Here is a 21,891-nt window from a genome sequence, read left to right on the forward strand (position 1 = left end):
ATTGGTCCCTCCGGAAGCACGAGTGCCCCTCTCAAAGCCGATCCCACCTACCCCTTTTGTCTAGAGTCCTCAAAAGGTCCTGGGTGTAACTTGGCCAGCTCCATTGGCATGATAATGGGAAAAATTCTTTAAATTGACAGAGTAATAGAAAAACACTCAACCCCCAACACCATCCTGGATGTCTGGCTGGGAAGACCGCTGTTAGCCAGGCAAAGAGTTCCTGAGACAAGAAATCATAAATAATCCTTGAAGCCTTTGAAAATTGTCTCCTGCAATCTCTCATCGGCAGCTTTGGGAAAAACCAGGATTTACATCACTGCATGTCCTCCTGAGGTGATCTCGGGTCTAAGGAGAAACCTAGGACAGTGACAAGTGTCATTCCCTGTCCCATATTCTCTGTCTGATTGCCATTCCCATAATCCCAGTCCCATATTCCCTGTCCTGTTCCTGTTCAAACATTCCCGGTTCTGCTGCTGGTTCCACATTTCCATTTCTATATTCCCTGTGCCATTTCCATATTTCCATTCCCAGTCTTGTTCTGGTATTCCCATTTCTAATGCTGGTCCCATCTTCTAACCCCTATCCCATATTCTCTCTCCAGTTGCAGTTTCTATATTCCCTGTCCTGTTCCCATATTTCCATTCTCCATTTCATTCCCTGTTGCCGTGGAGAAAGATTACAGAGCGGCGAGAAAACACAGCAACAAGACACTCTCTTGCTTGGTGCAGGAAAGCAAGAAAGAGCAATTTATTAAAAGAAGCCATTGCCTTAAATAAGGCAGTTCGTGCAAAACAAAATGCAGACAGATCATTGGTCAGAGAGAGAGACACCTCTTGTCCCTGGCCCTCCCATGGACCTTGCAGGTGTTTATCTCTGTTATGATTCTTGTGGGAGTCCAGAGTATTCCTCTGGCTTCCCTGGAAGGTTTAAGACCCCCCTGGTGGGGTCCCCAAAGACCCTCGAATGAGACCCAGGTGTCTCAGGGGCTGGATTTAGCTCCTTGGAACAATTTACCAACATTGAGAGAAGAAATGCAAGCTGCAAAAATAAATAGAGTGTAAATTAGACTGTTAGAATGTAGAATTAGCAGATTTCTAGAATGTTTGTGATAAGGGGCACGTGGCCAACATGGAGAATTGGGGGTGTGGATACCTCTTCCTCCTTCTTCTCCGTGTCATCCATGCTGGGTGACACACTGGCACTTTTAGATGGGATGAGAACAGAGCTGGACTATGTAACAAGACTGTATTGTATTGGGGGTCATTTGTAAATACCTAGTACATAATTTAGACTATAAAAGATAAATCCTGCCTCTGCCAGGCAGATTCTGCCCTGGACATCTAGCGAGCAGACTGTTGTTTGCTGGACAAAGCATTCCTGAGATAAGGAAGAATAAACAACCATGAAAACCTCTAAGAACAGCCTCCTGCAGTCTCTCATCGGCAGGCATTGGAAAGAGTTGGGTTCCAGACCACCTGCATGCCCTCCTAAGGTGATCTCAGGTCTAAGGAGACACCTCAGGATGTGACAGATTCTTTCTTTTATGTTTACATTAAAGGAAAAGTCTCTAGCCTGGGAAAAATCCTGGCTGGAGCTGAGAAAGTTTCATGGCCTGAGAAAAATACTTAGAACTTGAGAAAAAGGCCTAGTTAAAATGTGCCTAGGCCTTCAGCAGTGTCCACAATTCCCAGTTCCTATCCTGTATTCCTGGTCCCATTCCCCACTCCCCATCCCAGTCCAATACTCCCAGTCCTGTTCCTGGTGCCACTCCCATTCACAGCCCCTTTCTCCATTCCCTGTCCTAGTCCTGTATTCCCAGTACTGTTCTTGGTTCCTGTTGGAGTCAATGAGTTGGGGGACTCTCTGAATTCTTCAAGGAGAATTCAGGATTCAGGGACTGAATTAAAGCCTTTGGATGGATTGAAGTATATTAAACCACTCACATATAAAGTAGAAGTTTAAGTGTAAGTTTTAGTATAAGTTTGAGTTTTAGGATAAGTAAGTCAGTAAGTAAGTTTTGGAATGAGCTCTAATGCTTTTAGTAAGTAAAAGGTTTAGATACCAAAGTAGAAGCGCCAATTCTAGTGAAGGTTGAAAAACAGAGTAATGTTTTTCAGTGGAGGCTTCCAGAACATAGTTTTAGACAGTGCTTAGACATTATAGAGCTAAAGTAAGAATATTGCTTACTTTTTTCAGACAGAACAAGACAGGTCGTATGCTAGGTCATAACCTAACGTGTCAAAAAACTAGAATTCTTATAGGTTAAAGAGTGGTGGCCTGAGTTTGCGTCTTAGCTTGTTGAGAAGATCCTATATAAGAGAATGTATTGGGGAGAGTTCGTGCCTTTCTGCCATTGCTTTTCTGTTTTGCTCACCGCCATCTTCAACACATGAGAAGAAGACAGGAGCTGCTGCAGCAACATCGGCCCCACCGGGACCACTGAGAGCAGCTTCTATATGGGACTTTATAGCAAAATTTAGCATGGACTTTGATGTCTGTGACTGTGCCTTTCGAGACTGATGTGCTTCTGCAATAAATAACCTTTTAGCAACTATTAGATGCTTCGCTTATTTAAGAAGATAAACCAACGAAGTTGGTGCCTAGAGCACTGGAGGTCTTAATCTCAGACTCAGCCCCGGTCCCAGTTCCCTGTCTGTCCAAGTTTAGGACAAAACTGGGGGAAAGCCTCCAAAGGAGCTCCCCAAAATAAACCCCCCTCACAATTCCTCCCCCCCACTGGGCTCGGAGGGAATTTTACTCGGGGGGAAAAGTGGAAAAAACTTGTTTATTAACAAACACAAGAAAAAACACTTCCCAGCAACAGGAAAGTACAATCCCAGATGACAAAAGAACTGTTTTCACCGAAGTGAGAGATGGTCGCTGCTGGGAAGGGCGAGAAGCTTCTTGGGCAGGCTCCGGAGGCAGTCTCTGATGTCCAGGTCCCGTCCGGAGCCGGTACAGATCTTGGAGCTGAAGGAGAGAAGGGGGAGGGGAAGGCAGCAGCCGGGGCAGAGCCGGGGCAGCAGCAGCGGGGCAGAAGCAGTAGGGCAGAAGCAGCGGGGTAGCGGCCGGGGTAGCTAGCAAGCGCACAGCAAGCAGCAGCAGCAGCCGGGGCAGTAGGGCAAGCCCAGCAGCCCAGCCCCCAGGGCACCACCCCCCCGGGGGGGGAGAAAGGGCACCGGCGGCAGCTCCATGCAGACAGCAAGGTGTGGGGGCGGGAGAGGAGCAGACATAACACCAACCCAGAACATTCCACCTCTTATCCCACATCGTGAACGTTACACACGATTGGGATATACACCCACTCACTACAACATAAAGCTTTTATCCGACTTGCGCAAACCTTCATCACTTACACATTTCCTCTCATTTCACTTACTCAGACCTTCAACACTTATATATGTCTTTCTGTGTCATCCTACAATCAGTTCTCCCTGTGGTACACACCGTGTTGTTCCATCTTCCTGCATTATCCACCACGTGCATCCTGGTCCTTGAGCAAAGACAATCCCACGAATGGGTTTGCCTGTACTCGAGGCAGGATTAACCCATACTGCCTTTCCTAACAGACCTCTAACATGGGCCACTGGGACTTTATCTCCATCCACTGTATTAAGGGAGTCAGACTGGGCAGGACCTGCTTGGTTGATGGAACCTCTGGTGTTAACTAACCAAGTGGCCTTTGCTAGATGTTGTTCCCAGTTCTTAAAAGACCCCCCACCCAATGCCTTCAAGGTGGTTTTCAGTAATCCATTGTACCTTTCCACTCTACCTGCAGCTGGTGCATGGTAAGGGATGTGGTACACCCATTCAATACCGTGTTCTCTAGCCCAGGTGTTAATGAGATTGTTCTCTAAAATGAGTCCCATTGTCTGACTCGATCCTCTCAGGGGTGCCATGCCTCCACAGGACCTGCTTTTCCAGGCCCAGGATGGTGTTGCCGGCTGTAGCATGAGACACTGGGTACGTCTCTAACCATCCAGTTGTGGCTTACACCATGGTCAGGACATAGGGCTTGCCTTGGCGGGTCTGAGGCAGTGTGATGTAGTCAATCTGCCAGGCCTCTCCGTACTTATACTTGGACCACCGCCCCCCATACCAGAGGGGCTTCACCCGCTTCGCCTGCTTGATGGCAGCGCACGTCTCACAGACGTGGATAACCTGAGAGATGCTGTCCATGGTTAGATCCACCCCTCGGTCTCGTGCCCACTTATAGGTGGCATCTCTGCCCTGATGACCTGAGGCATCATGGGCCCATCGAGCTAGGAACAATTCTCCCTTGTGTTCCCAATCTAAGTCTATCTTCGACACCCCTATCCTTGCAGCTTGATCTACTTGCTGATTATGTTGCTGCTCCTCATTGGCTCTCTTTCTGGGGACATGGGCGTCTACATGGCGAACTTTCACAGGTAGTTTCTCTAATCGAGTAGCAATGTCTTTCCACTCTTCAGCAGCCCAAATTGGTTTTCCTCTGCGCTGCCAGTTCGCCTCTTTCCATTTCTTCAACCATCCCCACAGAGCATTGGCTACCACCCAGGAATCGGTGTATAAATAGAGTTTCGGCCATTTCTCTCTCTCTGTGATGTTAAGGGCCAGTTGGACAGCTTTGAGTTCGGCGAATTGACTGGATCCACCCTCTCCTTCAGTGGCCTCTGCAACCCGTCGTGTGGGGCTCCATACAGCCGCTTTCCATCTCCGGTTCATCCCCACAACGCGACAGGAGCCATCAGTGAATAGAGCATAAAGTGTTTCCTCTGCTGGTAGCTCGTTGTATGGTGGAGCTTCTTCAGCCCGTGTCACTGGTTCTTGTTCTTCATCTGCGACAGCAAAACTTTCACCTTCGGGCCAGTTTGTAATTATTTCCAGAATCCCAGGACGATTTAGTTTCCCGATTCTGGCACGCTGAGTGATGAGGGCTATCCACTTGCTCCACGTGGCACTGGTGGCATGGTGGGTTGAGGAAACCTTTCCGCTGAACATCCACCCCAGCACCGGTAGTCGGGGTGCCAGGAGAAGCTGTGCTTCCGTACCAATGACTTCTGAGGCGGCTTGGACTCCCTCGTAGGCGGCCAAAATTTCCTTCTCCGTTGGGGTGTAATTGGCTTCAGACCCTCTGTAACTTCTGCTCCAAAATCCCAGGGGTCAGCCTCGGGTCTCACCAGGCACCTTCTGCCACAGGCTCCAGGACAGACCATGGTTCCCAGCTGCAGAGTAGAGCACATTCTTTACCTCTGGTCCCGTCCTGACTGGGCCAAGGGCCACTGCATGAGTGATCTCCTGCTTGATCTGGGCAAAAGCTTGCTGTTGTTCAGGGCCCCAATGGAAATCGTTCTTCTTGCGAGTGACCTGGTAAAGAGGACTTACAATTTGGCTGTACTCAGGGATGTGCATTCTCCAAAAGCCTATGGCACCTAGGAAAGCTTGGGTCTCTTTCTTGTTGGTAGGTGGGGACACAGCTGTAATTTTGTTAATGACATCAGTAGGAATCTGACGCCATCCATCTTGCCACTTCACTCCCAGGAACTGGATCTCACGTGCAGGTCCCTTAACCTTACTCTTCTTGATGGCGAAGCCGGCTTCCAGGAGGATTTGGATAATTTTCTCTCCTTTCTCAAACACTTCTGCTGCTGTGTTCCCCCATACAATGATGTCATCAATATATTGTAGATGTTCCGGAGCCTCACCCTTTTCCAGTGCAGCCTGGATCAGTCCATGACAGATGGTGGGACTGTGTTTCCACCCCTGGGGCAGTCGGTTCCAGGTGTACTGCACGCCCCTCCAGGTGAAAGCAAACTGAGGTCTGCACTCTGCGGCCATAGGAATGGAGAAAAACGCATTGGCGATGTCAATGGTGGCATACCACCTTGCTGCCTTGGACTCCAGCTCGTACTGCAGCTCCAGCATGTCCGGCACGGCAGCGCTCAGCGGTGGGGTGACTTCATTCAAGGCACGATAGTCCACAGTTAGTCTCCATTCTCTATTAGATTTTCGCACAGGCCAGATGGGGCTGTTGAAGGGTGAGTGGGTTTTGCTCACCACCCCTTGGCTCTCCAGCTCACGGATCATCTTGTGAATGGGGATCACAGCATTTCAAGTCGTCCTATATTGTCGGCGATGTACTACTGAAGTGGCAATTGGCACTCGTTGCTCTTCTCCTTTCAGAAGTCCTACTGTAATGGGATTCTCAGCTAGTCCAGGCAGGGTGTTCAATTGCCGGATGTGTTCTGCCATTACAGGCGCTATCCCGAATGCCCACTTAAGGCCTTTTGGATCCTTAAAATACCCGCTCCGAAGGTAATCTATGCCCAAAATGCATGGGGCCTCTGGACCAGTCACAACAAGATGTTTCTTCCATTCCCTTCCAGTTAAACTCACTTCAGCTTCCACCAGGGTGAAGTCCTGCGAGCCACCTGTTACACCAGCGATGGAAACGGATTCTTCCCCTACATATCTTGATGGAATTATCGTACATTGGGCACCTGTGTCAACTAAAGCTCGGTACTTCTGTGGTTTCGATGTGCCAGGCCACCGAATCCACACAGTCCAAAAGACACGATTTTCCCTCGCCTCACCCTGGCTAGAGGCAGGGCCCCTCTAAGCCTGTTTATCTTTCTTCCCTGGGGCATGCATCTTAGAAGTTCCTTCAAGAGGGTCAGACATGTCATTATCACTATCATATTTGGCACTTTGGGTACGGGCAACAGGAGCGGCTCTCCTTCGGATGGAACTTCCGCTTTCAATCTTGCCTTCCTTCAAATCCCTCACCCGTCGTGCCAGAGCAGCCGTAGGCTTTCCATCCCATCTCCTCATGTTCTCTCCAGAATCCTGCAGGAAAAACCATAGCTCGGCCCGGGGAGTGTACCTCCTCTCCCCATCGGGAGAACGTCTACATTGGTTGCCAGGACGTCTAATTTGCACAGCTGAAATTTGGAGGAGGTCCTCCTTAATTTCCTCCCTGAGCCTCTTATGATTTTCCTCTATCTTGTCCTCTAAGTTCTGCAAGCGTGTTTCCACAGCGGCGATTCTGGCATGGGTTGGGCCATGCACAGCATCCGCGTATGCCCGGAGCTTCTTTGCCATGTCCAGCACCGTTTCATATATCTCTTCCCGCTTCATTATGGCCAAAGCAGACGCATATTCAGATGGCCCGAGTCGCACCAGCTTCCTCCACATTACAGGGGTGCATGGTACCAGGTCTGGGTTCCTAGTTGTTACATCATCTGAAAAAATAATCTCCGCCACTGCCATCTCCCTCAGACGTTGGATCCCTTGCTCTATGGTTTTCCACTTGGTCTGCTGCATATACAGATCATCGGCACACAGATATCTTTGTGCTACGCTGTCTAAAACACGTGCCCAGAGGCTTTGAGGGTTAGCCTCCCTCATCATACCTTGATCGATGACCGGATCATGAGACAGGGATCCCAAATGTCTCACCTCAGTGCCATCTAGGATGGTAGCCTTGCCTGCCGCATCCCAAAGCCGAACTAGCCAACTAATTATGGATTCATCGGGCTGTCTTGTATAATCCTTTCTTAAACCACGAAGATCTTTTAAGGACAGGGACTCATTATTAGTTTCTGATCTCACACCAGTGGTTTTAACTCTTGATTTTACATCAGGAGGTGTTGAAGGTCCTTCTCCTGCATCCTTATCATCATCCTCCACTGGCCGATCGGTCTTCTTGGTGCACTTCCCACTCCTTGTACTGGTAGCCACAGCCATTGGTTGAAGCTTGCTTTCTAATTTCATCCCTGTCCTCGAGCCTGGGGTGCTAACTACAGCCTGAGTAGCTGGCATAGTAGCTATGTTATCTCCCTGTTTCCTTTCCTTTGTTTGTTGTTCTCCACTATCTAACAGGGTACGATAAGCATACGCCAGAGCCCAGCTCACTGCAGTAATTTTTTTTTCCCTGGAGCTATTGTGGCATTTCTCTTTCAAATATTTTACCACCTCAGCCGGGTTCTGAATTTGCTCATGTGAAAAATCCCAAACCATAGGATCAGAAAATTCCTTTAACATCTGGCCCAGGTCCTGCCATTTTCCACACCACTCAGGACTCCTCACACTTTGTCCTGCTGCTAAATCAGGAGTCGCACCAGCACCTCTAGAAATCTCAGCCCTGATTTTATATAAACTGTAAACTGTGTAGAGGAAGCTTACAACATTAAACATCAGAAAGATGATCTCTTTAATACTAAAGGAGAACTGCACATATCCTAATAATGATGTAAAAAATTCAGAGGAGACAAAGGGAAGCAAAGGCTGAAAAGCCTCCTCCCCTGCTTCTCCTCTAATAAACTGGATGCATATCCATAACCAGGATCCAGAAGATATCCCTGGAACCGATTCCAGCATTTTCATAAACCTCTTACAAGCCATTGCAACCAAGCCCAGTCTGATCAATATTTTGGTCATTATCCCTCTAGTATAAAAACTACAAATAAGGGACAGTACTGGAGCTATTTCCGGGCAGGAAAATAACCCCAGAGACCAAAGAGGCATTAAGACCTCAAAAAACCCCAGTATCCAGAACCACATACTGAAATCCATTCCAAACAGCATTATATATATAGTTACACAGTTTTTTCCACTTTCTTCGTTTTCCCGTACGAGCCACCAAATTATTTGTCCAAGTTTAGGACAAAACTGGGGGAAAGCCTCCAAAGGAGCCCTCCAAAATAAACCCCCCTCACAATTCCTCCCCCCCACTGGGCTCGGAGAGAATTTTACTCGGGGGGAAAAGTGGAAAAAACTTGTTTATTAACAAACACAAGAAAAAACACTTCCCAGCAACAGGAAAGTACAATCCCAGATGACAAAAGAACTGTTTTCACCGAAGTGAGAGACGGTCGCTGCTGGGAAGGGAGAGAAGCTTCTTGGGCAGGCTCCGGAGGCAGTCTCTGATGTCCAGGTCCCGTCCGGAGCCGGTACAGATCTTGGAGCTGAAGGAGAGAAAGGGGGAGGGGAAGGCAGCAGCAGCCAGGGCAGAGCCGGGCAGCAGCAGCAGCGGGGCAGAAGTAATAGGGCAAAAGCAGCGGGGCAGAAGCAGCGGCCGGGGTAGCAGCAAGCACGCAGCAAGCAGCAGCCGGGGCAGCAGGGCAAGCCCAGCAGCCCAGCCCCCAGGGCACCACCCCCCCGGGGGGGGAGAAAGGGCACCGGCGGCAGCTCCATGCAGACAGCAAGGTGTGGGGGCGGGAGAGGAGCAGACATAACACCAACCCAGAACACTGTCCCAGTCCTATATTCCCAGTACTGTTCTTGGTTCCGATCCCACTCCTGGTCCCTGTCCCCATTCTCAGTCCTTGCTGTTCCCTCTCACCAGATGCCGCTGCCATCGCTCTTCCCCCCACCCTTCACTCTCAACCATCAATCACAGTGCGCAATCGCTCCTGTATTTGCATAACCACGCCCTTTGTTTTAGCACTGCCCAGTGCCACTGTAGCTGTGTCTGAGAGCTGTTTCCTCCCAGTTCTCTCCCAGTGCTCCCACTAAGAGTGGTACTAGAAGGAAAAGAGCTCCCAATTCCTTCCAGGTTCTCTCAGGATTGCTCCCAGTGCTCTTAGAGTCGCTTCCAGTGCTCCCAGTATTGGTCCCAGTACTGTGCAGGGCGCGGCCACTTTGGAACCCCCCAGGGCAGTGCGCGGCTGCTTTTGGGAGTCAGCACCTGCCCGAGCCAGGCTGGGACCAGAGAAGGAGTGAGAGGAAGAGGAAGGAGAGAGGAGCAGGAGGAACAGGAAGAGGAAAGGAAGGAACAGGAGGAAGTGCAGGAGAAAGAGCAGCAGCAGAACCACGGTTTCCCCCACCTGCCTGCTCAGGCCACAGCTCCCTGGGCACTGGTAGCACTGCCCAACTCCCTCCCACCGCTCCCCCCCCCGAACCCGCAGGTGAGTGGGAAGGGGGAACTCGCCCCAAAACCAGCGGGGGCGTCTCCAGAAGGTTTTTTATATGGGGTAGGAGATGATTTGATCCTGCAGGACCCCAAAGCTAGCCAGAATGCCCTTGGAGGGATCTTGGTGGGTCCCACATGGTGCTCACCCAGTACTGATGGGCAGAGGGGCAGTATCAGGTTTGGGGATCCCCGGGATAGCCATAGGGGAATGCGGGAGCCCCGGAGCAGGGAGAACGCAGAGGGGCAATCCCAGAGCTGCGGCCCCCCCGCAGCCTGGAGGCGTGCGGGAGGTTGGTGATGAGCGGGCTCTGGGCTTCCCAAGGCTGAAAGGGGCGCTGACTTCTCCAGCTGCACTTGGGCAGCAGGAACATCAAAGCAAATTTGCTCAGCCCTTGTTTTCCACCAAAACCAGGATTTGCCATTCCCAAACCTTGGCCTGATGGAGGAGGAGGCTGCAAGGAAGAGGAAGATGACCCAGGGGCCCCAGGCAGGGCAGGAAGTCACTGCCTCTTTCTTCCTCTGTGCTGCTCCATCTCCCAGTCCAGCACAGCCCCTGTCTGCAGGACAACCCCACTGCCATCACTGTCCTGCCAGGGACATACTGGGGGGATCTACTTCCCCCTCTGTCTGGCATGGAGGCAAATCCCATTCTCTCCTTGTCCTTCCTCCCCCAGGCAAAGAGCTGAGAACAGAGACCAGGGAGGACAAATCCCTGTGGCAGAACCTTGTAAAAGAGGCCATTTGGGTGGCTCCTTGGCGCAGAATCCAAAAGAGGAAAAGCCCCAGAGATCCCTCACGAGGAGGGGCTACAAACACAGATCTTGGGTATCTGAGCAGGAAAGACCCAGCCTGGGCTGGGGAGGCGGCCAGGGATGCAGCTGGAGCTCAGAGCTGGGAGTCCATGAGCAGCTTTATGATGAGAAGCCCCACAAGTGCTCAGAACGTGGGAAGAACTTCAGCAAGAGATCCTTCCTGATCTGCCACTGGAAAATCCACACTTCCACTGACCCAACAGTGATAAGGGCTTCAACCAAAACTCCACCGCCATTACCCACCAGCACATATACACTAGGAAGAGGCCCCAGAAAAACCTCACTTTTTGCATCTTCTGGTGGCATCAATTAACACTTGGCCTTGGAGATCTTCTCCAACATAAATCCATTGTTTCAATACTCTCTGGCCCATGTGTATCTTCCACAACCAAATGGGAACAGACTGGGGCAAATCCCATGATTTTGGAGACAGTGGGATGGAAACCCCTCCAAAAGGCATCCAGAAGCCCGTGGATGAGGCCATTTGGAGTGGCTCCATGGCGCAGGAATCCAATGGGGAGGAAAAGCCCCGGAGATCCCTCACGAGGATGGGCTGCAAACACACACCTTGAGTATCTGAGGAGGAAAGATCCAGTCTGGGCCAGAGAAGTGCACAGAGCTGCAGCCAGAGCTCAGAGTTTGGGGTCCATGAGCAGCTTCATGATGGGGAGAAGCCCCACAAGTGTTCAAATTGTGGGAAGAGCTTCAGCAAGAGATCCTCCCTGATCTGCCACTGGAGAGTCCATGTGGGGGAACGGCCCTACGAGTGTGGAACGTGTGGGAAGGGCTTCAGTACGAGATACAAACTGATCCGCCACCAGATGATCCACACTGGGGAGAGGCCCTACGAGTGTGACAAATGCAGGATGAGGTTTCAGACCAGCTCCAATCTCCTCAGGCATCAGCGCATTCACACCGAGGAGAGGCCCTTCCGCTGCCCCGACTGTGGGAAGGGCTTCAAATACAACTGCCGCCTTGTCTCCCACCTGCGTATCCACACTGGGGAGAGGCCCTATGAGTGTTCTGAGTGTGGGAAGTGCTTCAGGACGAGCTCTGATCTGATTGTCCACCAAAGGAGCCACACGGGTGAACAGCCCTACGAGTGTGATAAATGCAGCAAGAGGTTTCCAACCAGCTCCAGTCTCCTCCAGCACCAGCGCATTCACATAGAGGAGAAGCCTTTCTGCTGTCCCGAATGTGGAAAGGGCTTCAGGTACAAGTCCAACCTCGTCACCCACCGGCGCATCCACACCAGGGAGAGGCCTTATGAGTGTTCTGAGTGTAAGAAGAGCTTCTCACAGAGCTCACACTTGACCACGCACCAACGGAGGTACCACTAAGGGAAGCCCTGAGAGTGCCTTGAATGTGGGAAGAGCTTCACGTGCTGCTCCAGCTTTGTTCTCCATGACAGTATCCGGGCTGGATGATTCCCAGTGTCTCCCAGTGGGCAGAGCCCCGGTGATCTGTGTTGGGAAGACACCTGGCTGGGGGGCTCCACATTCTCCTGGCTTCCCTTCGGTACCTGGATACATGCACAGACCAACATCACAAATCCTTTGTGAAGAGCATATTTGTCGACTTCTGACCCCAGAAAAATCTCATTTTTTGCATCTTCTGGTGGCATCAAGCAACACTGGGTGGCCTTGGAGGTCTTCTCCAATAAAAATCGATGGTTTTAATCCTCTCTGGCCCATGCGCATGTTCCACATCCAAGTGGAAACAGACTGGGGCAAATCCCATGATTTTGGAGACAGTGGGGTGGAAACCCCTCCAAAAAGGGTTCTTCCCACCCAGCCAAGCATGTGGATGCTCTGCCAGCAGGGACACGTAAATCTTTTTGTTTTGGCCTGGAAATGAAAAGGTTTCTGTTCATCCCTTTGAAAATCCTGAAATTAGAGTGAAAATAAAGATGATGAAGTAATGCATGGACGGGGAGATGTGTCCTGGTGGCAGCATCCCCATAGGTGTGGTGACATTGTCCCCTGCTGTGTGTGTTGGTGACATTGTGTACCCTCCCTTCCATATGTACCCATCCCCTGCCATGTCTCTCTGTCCCCTTCCATGTGTCCCCGGCCCTCCGTGTCCCTGTCCCTAGCCCCCAGCAAGGCCAAATGTTGTAAGTCTGAATGGGGTTTGGACCCCAGTGGATATGTCCGTACAAATCTGGGCCTTTTGTGTGTGCACCAGCTAAAAACTATATTTAGTTGCTATGTTTTGCTGTTCAGTTATTTCTGCATATTTTGCTGTTCATTCACATGCTTCTTTCACACACTAGCTGTTTTTGTGTATTTCTCAGTTTAGACCAATGTTTACAACAGGTGCACAGCATGAGAAAATTTTAGGAGTTTTTCGATAACTTGTTTGAAACCCCCCAAGTCCGTTGGAACATATACTATGCTAAATCGGGAGAAAAGATGTTGAAAACTTCGAATACCAAGATTAGAATATTCAAGATAGCAGGGGGCGGTGAGGATCTTGAAGACCACCAATTACAAACTTTTGGGAGGTTGAAGGGGTGGATCAATATCCTAAAATTACCAATTTTGAAGTGTATTCCTATGTGGGTGATGGTTCTAGAAATGTATAATTGGGGTGAATTGTAAACAATAAATTGGCTTCTGCACAATCATATTGATTTGCTGTTCGGAAGTCCAGTTTGTTCCCGCAGCCAAAGTCCCTGAGGTCCTGGGCTCTCCGAGGGGAGTCATCCTGGAGTGTCCCCATGTCCTGCAGAGTGTCTCCGTGTCCCTCAAGGTGCCCCTCAGGTTGTTCTCGTGTCTGCTCCTGGCTCTGACCATCTGCACTTGCCCTGGCACAGGCAGGGACACACCATGGCACAGGTAGGGAAACCCTGTGACACCCTGTAACATCCAACAATATCTTTTGTCCTCTGATTTTAGGTCCTTTCCCCCTCTTTTGGGTTCATTGCCCCGTTTTGGGCCTTTTCTGTGCTTGTTTGGATCCTTTCCATCCTTTCCCCCAATTATGGGCATCCTCCCCTTGACTTCGGAACATTTTGGGTGCATCCCTCCCCTCCAACACCCTCTGCACCTCTTAGCCGCCCTGGGTCCCCTCCACCCCAGCCCCCTTCCCCACAGATGTTTCCCCAGCTGTGTCCCCAACTGTCCTCCCATGCTACATGGACTCGGTTCTTGGCATCCTGGATGCCCTTGAGTCCCTGGCCCAGGGCTGTGGACCTCCTTTTCCAGATGATCCAGAGCTGGCCCAGCTGCCAGGGGACACTGGTGGCCCTGGGGCTCTAGGCAGGTGGCCTGGTGAGGTTGGTGGGAGGGGTTTCGGGTCATCTTGGGACTGACTGTGGGTCTTGTCCACTCTGCAGTGAAGAGCAGCCCTGGCTGGGGAGCCTGGGATGGATGGGGGCAGGAGAGGTTGGACACTGGTCCAGATGGACACCAGAGCCGGGGATCCCACTCTGGATGGACATGGGTCTGGATAGACAACAGAATCACAGATCCCAGCTGGACACTGGTCTGGACAGCCCTTGGCCCTGCAGCCCCCCAGCCTAGGCAGCTCCCAGCCCAGATGACCACCAGCCTGGACACACCCTGGCCCACCCCACTGGCCCACCAGCCCATCCCAGTAGCCCTAACCCCAAAACTCCCAAAAATAAACCCAGTTCCAGAATATCAGCTCTGGGTGATTCCTGCAGAGTGAGTGGGAAACTGAGGCACGAGCTGGAGGGGTGACACTGTGGTGATGGGAGGGACTCGGAACCCATCCTGGAGACCAAAACGAGCATCCACACCCTCAAATTGTCACTGCAGCATCTTGAGCCCCCCAGCTGTCACACTGGGGGGACTCCAGGAGCCACCACAACCCCACAGTCCCTTCGAGGAGTGACCCGCAGTGTGTCCCCGGTATCACCAGCACGTCCCCAGCAGGAGAAGCGACATTGCTTCCTCAGCAGGAGGATGAGGAGGAGGAGGTGAGGGTGTGACTGAAACTCCTGCCTGGTCACATGGGAAAGCTGCAACAGGAACCCAGGGCTGAGTGCGGGCACACCAGGGGAGCTACTGTGGGGACAGGGGGAGGGGGACACAGGGACAGTCCCCAAAGTCCCCTCAGGGGATGCTGTGGCCAGGGCAGTGCAGGGGGTGTGTGATGGCACAGCATCCTCAGGGGGATTTGGTGGGGGGGGAAGTGGCCAGAGGGGACCCCAAAAATGTTGTCACCACCCCCCTCCTGTAGGATGTAGGCCACCCCCTGCTTTAGGGAGCTGGTGACAAATTGGCAGGTGGAGGTGACAAAAAGCACAGGTGCCACCTTGGGGATTGCACAGAGAAGGGATCCTGCGGTGCCACCAAGTTCCCCCCAACTGAGGGGCACCCCAGGGTGACAAAGAGGGGGGTCAGGGGTGTCCCCAAGATGAGAGGCGAGTGGGTTTGGTGGGAAGTGTGGTTGGGGCTCAACAGAAATGCCTCCAGTCCAGCCTGTGCCTGGAACACGGGGGTGGCAGGGCACCTCTTACCCTGTCACTGTGTTCCCCTGTCACTTTGTCCCCTCTCACCCTGTCTCCGGTCATCCACCGTAACCCACTGTCTCCTCTGCTGGGCAGTGAGGGGTGGTGGCACACCCAGATGGGTGACCAGGTGGATCTGCACTCGCCTGCTATGGGAGCAGTTGTCAAATGTGACCTGGGAACACTGGATGGCACTGTCATTGGTATGTCACTGTCACCATCATTGCCACCATCACTGTCATTGTCACTGTCACTGTCATTAGCACTCTCACTGCCACCATCTTCACTGCCACTGCCATCATCACAGTCACTGTCGGAGCACTCACTGGCTGCCCCCCGGGGTCTGCAGGGGTATCAGGAAACAGTCAGGGGACAGAGGGACAGATAAGGGACTGAGGGATACTCAAGAGGAACACAAGGGGGACATGAACTGGTCACCAGGAGGGACATGAAGCAGTCAGGGATTTTGTGGTTCAGCAGCATTTGGATGTTGATGGCCTTGAGCTGGAACTCCACGATGACACTGATCAGAATGATGGGACAAAAAACACCGCAAGAGGCCTCAAAATCATCAAACAAAAGGAAAAAATCCGCCTCAAAATCCCAAAGAAACCAATGAAAAAGGGAAAACTCCGCCCCAAAAAATCCCCCAAAAAACAACAGGAAAGGGAACAAATCTGCCCCAAAAATCCTCAAAAAACCTCGTGAGTTCCCAAAGTCCCAAAATAACACTTGGAAAAGGAAAAATCCGACCCCAAAATCCCCCAAAAATTAGAATTCCACCCCAAAATCCTAAAAAAAAACAAGGTGAAAAGGAAAATTTCCGCCCCAAATAAAAAAAAAAAAAAGAATAAGGAAAATTTCCACACCAAAATCTCAAAAAATCCAACAGGAATGGAAAATTTCACTTGAAATCCCAAAGAGCCCCAGGAGTTCCCAAAATCCCCCCAAAAAACCCTAGAAAAGGAAAAATACTGCCCCAAAATCCCAAAAAAACCAAGAGGAAAGGGAAAACTTGGCCACAAAATCCCCCCAAAAAATCCTGGGAAAGGGTAAAGGGAATCCTAGGAAAGGGAAAATTCCACCACAAAATCCCACACTGGGATTTTAGGGATGGGAAATGTCCCTGGGTGGGATTTTTGGGGGTTTTGGGGATTTACCTCTGGAAATGGAGGGTGAAGTTGCTGTTGGTGCTGTCCAGCGCCAGTGGCTGGTGGTCCCCAGGGTGCACCCCCAGGCACTCTGTGGGGTTTGGATTGGGGTCAGGAAATGCTGAGAGCTCAAAGCCCCTGGGACTTCCCAAATCCTGAATCTCATATGCTCCAAGACCATTCTGAAAGCTCCAGGACCATCCCAAATCCCAAACCCTGAATCTCAACCCCAAATGCTCTGGGACCATCCCAAACCTCGCACCTCAAACCCAAACTCCAAACCAAAACTCAGCTCCCCAACCTCTTGGGACCATCCCAAATCCCCTGAGACCATCCCAGACCCCAAACCTTGCATCCCAAATCCCAACCCCAACTCACAAATCCCAAGTGTCCCCACCAGTGAGGACACTGGGGTCAATGTCAAAGGTGTCACTGCCAGGGCCAATGTCCCGCCAGCGGAAGAAGTGCTGGCAGAGCTGCAGCCCCAGTGCCACCCCCAGTGCCAGTGTAGGGGGTGGCCCAGGGTCTCGTTGAGGACAACCAGGTACTGTGGGGATAGGGAAACAGTGCTGGGGATAGCACTGGAGCACCTCAGTATCCCCAAATAACCCTGGTGTCCCAAATCACCTCCATAAGCCTGAGGACCTCCATGTCCCCAAACCACCACTGTGTCCCCAACTCTTCCAACCCCTTTTGGTGTCCCCATGCCACCTTCTTGAGGACAAAGGCCAGGGATGGGAGGTGCTGGCCGGGCACAGTCCCCTGGGGTGCCTGATCCTCACTGTCACTCCCACATCCCTGCATGTCCCTGTGCCAGGGCTGGCACTGACGGTGGCACTGGGCCAGGCCCCGCAGCACTGGCACAGAGACCGACCAAACTGGCTCAGCATCAGCAGGGCCACGCATGGGGCATGAATGGAACCACCCTGTCCTGGCCTGTCACTGTCACACTGCCACACCCGCCGGCATTGCCACCCTATGGACATCCGTCCCCTGGCACTGTCATGCTTGTGGTGGCATCTTCACGGGCATCCCAGCACTTGCGGTGGCACCTCTGTGGCCATGTGTCCCTTGGTGTCACAACACCCCTGGTGGCACCTCCATGGCCACCTCATCCTGGCACCCCTGATGGCATAGCCAGGCCACACACCCCCTGTGGGTGACACAGACACTACGGGCACCCACATTCTGTTCTGTCCCCTCAGTTACCCCCCTGGGGACATCCCCGCTGCCAGTGGCACTGGTGCTACCCAATGCCACCACACGGGACATATCCCAGCTCTCGCTGGTGGATGGACACCTGGTGCCACTGGGTAGGGACAAGGAGGTGAGTGGGGACATCAGGAGTGTCCCCCAGTGTGCCAGGGTAGCACCTCCTGACCCCGCAGTGTCTCCAGGGCTCATAGCGGAGCAGGACCCACACTAGGAGGGCCATGTCTGAAGCCATCAACCTGTACCCAGCAGGCAGAAGGGACCCCAGTGAGGATGTGGCAGTGCTCATGGGGGGTGGCAGGTGACATGTGGGGCACGTATGGGCACAGGGACCCTTGGGGCACAGGCTGGGGCAGGTACCTTGCGTCTCATGTCCTGTGCCCTGTGCCAAGCTCCAAGGTCGTGTCCCCTATTCCTGTGTCCTGTTCCATGTCCTGTGCCCCATATCCCATGAAACCCTTCACAACCTGCCCTAGCCATGCTCATGGCCCTACACCAAGCTCAAGATTGGCATCGTGACCCTAGGAACTGGGACTGGGAACCGGGGCTGGACACTGGCACTGGGGTTGGAAGCCACCTGGGACAGTGTTTGGCATCATGGCACAGCAGCTGGATACCGGGTGGGGATTGGGACTGCACAATGGACACTGGGACTGGGGCTGGGCACTGGGAGTGGACATTGGCACTGGGACTGGAGCTGGACACCAAACCAGGATGAGGATAAAACCCCTTGCCTGGTCTGGTGGTACTGGGAGGCACTGAGGTTCCTGGAGGTACTGGGAGCTATTGGAGGGGTACTGGGCGTGCTGACTGCTCCCCCCTAGAACAGAACGAGAGGCATCTCGGGATGAGGGGGGGGGGGGGGGGGAGTAGGAGGAGGGGGCGGGGAGCACCGAAAATAAGACCTCCCCCTCCCCGAGCTCCTAGTTCAGCAAGGTCACGGTGCGACAGCCCTGACCTTGGCTCCTCCCCTGTCCCTATCCCAGTCCCCGTCCCCATTCTCGGTCCCTGTCCCTATCCACGGCCCCGTATTCCCGGCTCCTGTCCCTACTCCCATCCCTCTCCCGTGCGACCAGACGCCGCCGCCATCGCTCCGGCCTTCTGCGGGCCTCACGTGATCGGGGAAACCGCGCGCTACTGCCGCCCACCAATCACAGCGCGCGATCGCTCCTAGATTTGCATAACCACGCCCTTGAGCTTGGTCCCGCCCACCGCCGGCTGTAGCCGGATCTGGGCGCTGTTTCCTCCCAGTGCTCCCAGTAAGAGCGGTGCTGGGAGGAAAAGCGCTCCCAGTATCGGTCCCAGCGCCGCGGGGGGCGCAGCCACTTTGGAACCTCCCCAGGGCAGAGCGCGGCTGCTTTTGGGTGTCGGCGGCTGCCCGGGCCGGGCTGGGAGCGGAGGAGGAGCGGGAGAAAGAGCAGCAGCAGAAGCGCGGCTCCCCGCCCGCCCGCTCAGGTCGTAGCTCCCCGGCTCCGCCGGCATCACCCCTCCCCCCGGAAGCCGCAGGTGAGCTGGCAGGGAGAGCTCGCCCCAAATCAGTTGGGGGGGGGGATCTCCAGGAAGGGTTTTTTGCGGGGCAGGGGATGTTTGAGCCGGAAATGGCCCGGGAGGGATCTTGGCGGCTCCCGCCTTGCGATCGCCCGGTACCGGCGGGGAGGGTGCGATATTGGGTCTGGAGATCCACGGGAGATCTGGGGGGGAACGCGGGAGCCCCGGGGCAGGGAGACGCAGAGGGGCGATCCCGGAGCCGAGGGACCCCCTGGCCATCCGGAGGGGTGGAGGAGGTCGGTGATGAGCGGGCTCCGGGTCCCCGAAGCTGAAAGGGGCGCTGACTTTTCCAGCTCCACTTGGGCAGCAGGAACATCGAAACCAACGCGCACAGCCCTTGTTTTCCCCCAAAACTGGATTTCCGGTTCCCAAACATTGGCCTGATGGAGGAGGGGGAGGCCGTGAGGAAGAGGAACATGCCACCGGAGCCTCACGCAGGTAAGGAGGAAGTGACCGCCCCTTTTCCCCTCTGTCCTGCTCCATCTCCCAGCCCAGCACGGCCCCTGGCTGCAGGACAGCGCCACTGCTGATGCTGTCCTACTGGGGGCAAACTGGGGGGATCTCCTTCCCCTTCCCTCTGGCACGGGGGCAAATCTCATCCTCTCCTTGTCCTTCCTCCCCCAGACAACGAGCAGAGGACAGAGATCAGGGAGGACAAATCCCTTTGCCAGAAGCCCGTGGATGAGGCCATTTGGAGTGGCTCAATGGTGCAGGAATCCAATGGGGAGGAAAAGCCGTGGAGATCCCTCATGAGAATGGACTGCAAACACACACCTTGGGTATCTGAGGAGGAAAGATCCAGTCTGGGCCAGAGAAGTGCACAGAGCTGCAGCCAGAGCTCAGAGTTTGGGGTCCATGAGCAGCATCATGATGGGGAGAAACCCCACAAGTGTTCAAATTGTGGGAAGAGCTTCAGCAAGAGATCCTCCCTGATCTGCCACTGGAGAGTCCATGTGGGGGAACGGCCCTACGAGTGTGGAACGTGTGGGAAGGGCTTCAGTACGAGATACAAACTGATCCGCCACCAGATGATCCACACTGGGGAGAGGCCCTACGAGTGTGACAAATGCAGGATGAGGTTTCAGACCAGCTCCAATCTCCTCAGGCATCAGCGCATTCACACCGAGGAGAGGCCCTTCCGCTGCCCCGACTGTGGGAAGGGCTTCAAATACAACTGCCGCCTTGTCTCCCACCTGCGTATCCACACTGGGGAGAGGCCCTATGAGTGTTCTGAGTGTGGGAAGTGCTTCAGGACGAGCTCTGATCTGATTGTCCACCAAAGGAGCCACACGGGTGAACAGCCCTACGAGTGTGATAAATGCAGCAAGAGGTTTCCAACCAGCTCCAGTCTCCTCCAGCACCAGCGCATTCACATAGAGGAGAAGCCCTTCTGCTGTCCCGAATGTGGAAAGGGCTTCCGGTACAAGTCCAACCTCGTCACCCACCGGCGCATCCACACCAGGGAGAGGCCTTATGAGTGTTCTGAGTGTAAGAAGAGCTTCTCACAGAGCTCACACTTGACCACGCACCAACGGAGGTACCACTAAGGGAAGCCCTGTGAGTGCCTTGAATGTGGGAAGAGCTTCCTGTGCTGCTCCAGCTCTGTTCTCCATGACAGGATCCGTGCTGGATGATTCCCAGTGATCTGTGTTGGAAAGACACCTGGCTGGGGAGCTCCACATTCTCCTGGCTTCCCTTGGGTACCTGGATACATCCACAGACCAACATCACAAATCCATTGTGAAGAGCATATTTGTCGACTTCTGACCCCAGAAAAATCTCATTTTTTGCATCTTCTGGTGGCGTCAAGCAACACTGGATGGCCTTGGAGGTCTTCTCCAATAAAAATCCATCGTTTTAATCCTCTCTGGCCCATGCACATGTTCCACATCCAAGTGGGAACAGATTGGGGCAAATCCCATGATTTTGGAGACAGGGGGTGGGAAACCCCTCCAAAAAGGGTTCTTCCCACCCAGCCAAGCATGTGGATGCTCTGCCAGCAGGGACACGTAAATCTTTTTGTTTTGGCCTTGAAACGAAAAGGTTTCTGTTCATCCCTTTGAAAATCCTGAAATTAGAGTGAAAATAAAGATGTTGAAGTAATGCATGGACGGGGAGATGTGGTGGACAATGACACAGGTGAGGTCATGGATGGGGACATGAGGGGACACAGCCATTCATCGGGACATAGACATGGATGGGGACACAGGCCTAGCTGTGGACATAAGGGGATGTGGACATGGGTGGGGACACGAACTGCAACAATATCAATGCCATGACCTGTGCCACCACAGAGTCACCAGAATCTTCATCTCAGCCATGGCTAAGATGGTTGCCCAATGCAGCACAACCCCGCTGTCACTACCGCTATATCCCAGCCGAATGTCACCACCCACCAGGGTGGGAGGGTTGTTGACAAGTTGTTGTTAGGGCTTGTTCAGCTGGTGAAAAGTGATGTGGAAGCAAGTGACAGCCACCAGGGTGTCCCAGGGCCACCACGTTCAAGGGACCCTGGGGGACAGGGCAAGGATCAGTGCCACGCGGGGTGTCACCAGAGGTGTCCTAGTGGCAGTGTCCCCACAGGTGTGGCGACATTGTCCCATGCTGTGTGTCCTGGTGGAATTGTGTCCCCTCCCCTCTGTCCCCATCCTCCGCCGTGGTTCCCTGTCACCCCTTTGTGTGTCGCAGTCCCCTTCCATGTGCCCCCGTCTCTCTTCCTATGTTCCTGTCCCCCACCCCTGGCATGGCCTAAGTCCCTGAGGTCCCAGGCCCGTGTCCTGCAGGGTGTCCCCATGT

The 21,891-nt window shown here is 53.2% G+C and overlaps 1 pseudogene; it reads left to right on the forward strand.

The window, feature by feature from the left end:
• The window catches only part of LOC130255595 (zinc finger protein 665-like), a 49,878-nt pseudogene extending 29,203 nt beyond the window's left edge, over positions 1-20,675 (forward strand).
• Positions 20,676-21,891: the final 1,216 nt, after the last annotated feature.

This window comes from Oenanthe melanoleuca, chromosome 7, assembly GCF_029582105.1.
Source record: "Oenanthe melanoleuca isolate GR-GAL-2019-014 chromosome 7, OMel1.0, whole genome shotgun sequence".
Taxonomy (NCBI): Eukaryota; Metazoa; Chordata; class Aves; order Passeriformes; family Muscicapidae; genus Oenanthe; species Oenanthe melanoleuca.